The sequence below is a fragment of the Meriones unguiculatus genome, chromosome 17 (assembly GCF_030254825.1).
Source record: "Meriones unguiculatus strain TT.TT164.6M chromosome 17, Bangor_MerUng_6.1, whole genome shotgun sequence".
NCBI lineage: Eukaryota > Metazoa > Chordata > Mammalia > Rodentia > Muridae > Meriones > Meriones unguiculatus.
The window spans coordinates 56,374,555-56,378,646 of NC_083364.1; positions in this window are offsets into that span (position 1 = coordinate 56,374,555).

Below are 4,092 nucleotides of genomic sequence, written 5' to 3' on the forward strand. Positions count from 1 at the left end.
TTTTGACAGATGAAAAGAAACTATCAAGAAAAATGTCCATTTCATTTAGATTTTCAAATTTTGTAGCATATAGGCTTTTTTTTTTTTTTTCAATGCAGTTTATTCAGGAACCTTGAACAATCATCTGACCCTGGGGAAAGCCAGCCCACAGCTTAAATAGCCTCTGGGTAGCCAACCCAGGCGTGCCACGTGGGCAATGCAGATAGGTCCACATACATGGAAGCAAGCCAGATCCTCAGCCTTAGCCAAATGTGGAATTGTTCGTGACAGAGAGCACTCACCATCGGGAAGGTGGAAGGTGGAAACCAGCTCCATCTTTAAGGCATAGCATTCCGCAGCTCTCTACAGTTCCCCCTTTTTGTTTTAGACGCATCAGGCAAGAGTAGAGGTCTGATCTCTGATATTAGAAATAAATTGGGACTTTGTACCGATGTTCATTTAGGTGTCATCCACCCAAAGAGCATATAGGCTTTTGAATTAGTCCTAATGATTGTTTGGATTTCCTCAGTGTCTGTAGTTATGTTTCCCTTTTCATTTCTGATTTTGCTGATTTGGATAGTTTCTTTCCGCCTTTTAGTTAGTTTGGCTAAAGGTTTGTCTATCTTGTTGATTTTCTCAAAGAACCAGTTTTTGGTTTCATTGATTCTTTGAATTGTTTTCTGGTATGGAATATTTTTCCATATTCTGAATGTTCTCACTCTTAAGGTATAAAGGACAGTAAATGCTAAAGGGCAATGTACATTTTAAATCTAGTTAGAATTTTAGGTTATTTCTCAATATCAGAACTTCCAAATTACTTTGTTACTTCAATACTCTATAGACAAATATATAATATGAAACAAAATTTCAGTTTTAAAAATAATAAAAAGTTTCCTCACAAAATGTATGTGTGGTAACAACTGCTTTACAATTAGAGGGATGTTTACCTCTAGCCATCTGGTTGTCATCTCTCTCTGGTGAGGTGGCCTAACCAGGCCACAGAAAAAGAGGATACAGGCAGTCCTGATGAGACCTGATAGGCTAAGGTCAGAAGGTCAGATAGTAAGGAGAGGAGGACCTCCCTATTAGTGGACTAGAGGAGAGACATGATGGGTGAGAAGACAGAGGAAGGGTGGGACCCAGAGGAGAGTAGAGAGGGGGCTATAGCTGGGATACAAAGTGAATAGATTGTAAATAATAATAATAATAAATAATAACAGCAGGATGTGGTTCTCAAGTTAGTATTATTTCCATAAAGAACCTTCCTTTCCTCTCCTTTAAAAATTTTGATTTTGTGTTTTTTTTTGTTTTGTTTTTTGTGGGGGGGGGGTTGTTACAGGGTTTGGGCATTTTAGAGCCATGAACTAAGCCATGGTGGCTCTCTCTGCTTTGTGTTTGTGGGTGTAGGTTTGAGCATACACCTTGCAGCTCCAGCCGCCACATCTGCTGCTTGTGGCCACAGAGGCCCTATCATTGTGAACAGTAGTTGTCTGGAATTGTGAGCCTGCCTGTCTGTCTCTCTGTTGATCAGTTTGTCTGTCTGTCTCTCTGTTTCTAATGTTTTCTTGGTCATGTTGTGTTATCAAAGCAGTAGAAAAGATAGACTGTGTGTCTGTTTCTGTGTGCGTGCACATGTGCATATTCATACACATAGGTGTTTACAGAAGCCAGAAGAAGGTATTGAATAGTCTGGAGCTAGTTACAGGTATTTGTACAGCCTGACACAAGTGATAAGAAAACAAACTTTGTTTCTCTGCAAGAAGTTAGTTTTATGTAATTAACTTCTAAGCTACCTCTCCAGCCACTGTGTTGGTATTTAAATGACAAATTCAATGTTTTTATGAGAATGGTATGTTTAAATGCTTAGTTCTGTTTTCAGAGTTTTGTGTTCTAAAACATTATCCATCAAATGAACACACATGTAAATTTTTACAGATCAGAAAATATTCTTAAAATCTCTGTTTTTAATGATATGTATTTTAAATATTGAAGAATATGTCTCATAGAAATTCTCTACTATTCAATTCAAGGAATCAAAGAGTATCTAATTATACTCTCTGAATTGCACTAAATTATACTGAGATAAGGTAGAGCAGTGTAATTTGCTATTTACCAAAGAATCTGTTTAACCTTTATTAAATGTTGGTGATTGGTGATTATGCACAGCTAGAGATAATATTAAGAATTAAAAATCATGAATGCAAGATTCTCCAGAATATAAAATTTAAATGTTGCTTTTGCATTATTATTAAAAGTAAATAATTAGACTCAATTTTTAAGTTTTTTTCTCTGTCAGTTTAGATGATTATATTAATGTTTCAGTTCTTGCTAATATTTTTATATCTAAATTTTATGTATCTTTAATATTCAGATAATTCCATTTCTTAGTTTTATGAAGTACATGCCCTAATTCATGTGTATTATTGTTGTGAAAGTCATTATTATTGTTTTTGTGTCATTTTAATAACAATCATAATGAGTTCATCACAATTCTTGGATACACAAAAGTGGGAGACTACCTAAGTTTCCAACTGTGGTTTATTTTTAAATATTTCACTAGTAACAGTTGTGATACTTGAGAGAAATTAGAAATTTATATTTTGTTGGCAACTAGGAAAAAGCCTAAGGATATTTCCAATTCTTCTTTTCAGAACAATTTTTTTTTTCAATGCAGTTTATTCAGGAACCTTGAACAATCATCTGACCCTGGGTAAAGCCAGCCGACTTTAAATAGCCTTTGGGTAGCCAACCTCAGCATGCCATGTGGGCAATGCAGATAGGTCCACATACATGGAAGCAAGCCAGATCCTCCGCCTTAGCCAAATGTGGAGTTGTTTGTGACAGAGAGCACTCACCATCGGGAAGGTGGAAGGCGGAAACCAGCTCCATCTTTCAGGCGCGGCATTACGCAGCTCTCTACAGTTCCCCCTTTTTGTTTTAGACGCATCAGGCCAATCTCCCTTATGAACATTGATGCAAAAATACTCAACAAAATTTTCAGAACAATTTTGAGTGAAAAATTCAAGTATTGACTGGTGGAGCAACACATTTCAGTTTCATTTCAGAAAACCTGTATTTGTTATGATATGTATATATATGAAATGGAAAAATAAGCTCCAAATAAATTTTGATATGAACTAAAAATGATCCCCATGAGGTTCTTGGGATGCAAAGAGAAGTAATGCCTCTGGGAATCTGATTATAAAGAAAATCAGAGTTCATATGTCAGAATATTGTACAGATTAATAGAATGTTCTATCATAAAATTCAAAGAAAGAAATTGAGATAGATATCAGAAGACAGAAATATGTCCAATGCTCATGGAAAAGTAAGATACCATAGTGAAAAAAGGTCATCTTACCAAAATCAATCTACAGATTCAATACAATACCCATCAAAATATCAATACAGTTACAGAACTTGCAAGAACAATTCTAAACTTCACATGAAGAAACAGAATACCCAGAATAGCTAAAACAACCATCTATTACAAAAGAACTTCTAGAGGTATCTCCATCTCTGAATTGAAGTTTTACTACAGAGCATTTGTAATAAAAACTACATGGTACTGGCATAAAAGTAGACTGGTTAATCAATAGATTCAAATTGAAGACCCAGAAATAAACTCACACACATATGGTTTGATTTTTGACAAAGGAGGTAAAAACATACAATGGTAAAAAAAAAAAAAGCCAAAATCTTCAAGAAATGGTGCTGGTCTGATTGGATGTCTACTTAAAGAAAAATGCAGCTTGATCCATACTTCAACACCCTGAACAAAACTCAGTCAAGTGGATCAAAGACCTCAACATAAACCAGACACACTCAACCTGATAGAATAAAAAGTAGAGAAGAGCCTTGACCTCATTGGCACCAAAAGCACAGGCTCTAAGATCAACATTCAATAAATGGGACCTCACGGAAATGAAAAGCTTCTGTAAGACCGAGGACACTGTCAATAAAATGAAATGACCGTCTTTAGACTGGGAAAAGAACTTCACCAATCCTACATCTGACAAAGGAGTAAATAGCCAAAACATATAAAGAATTCAAGAAATTAATCACCAACAAACAAAACACCACAACTTAAAAAAAATGAGGCAAAATACTAAA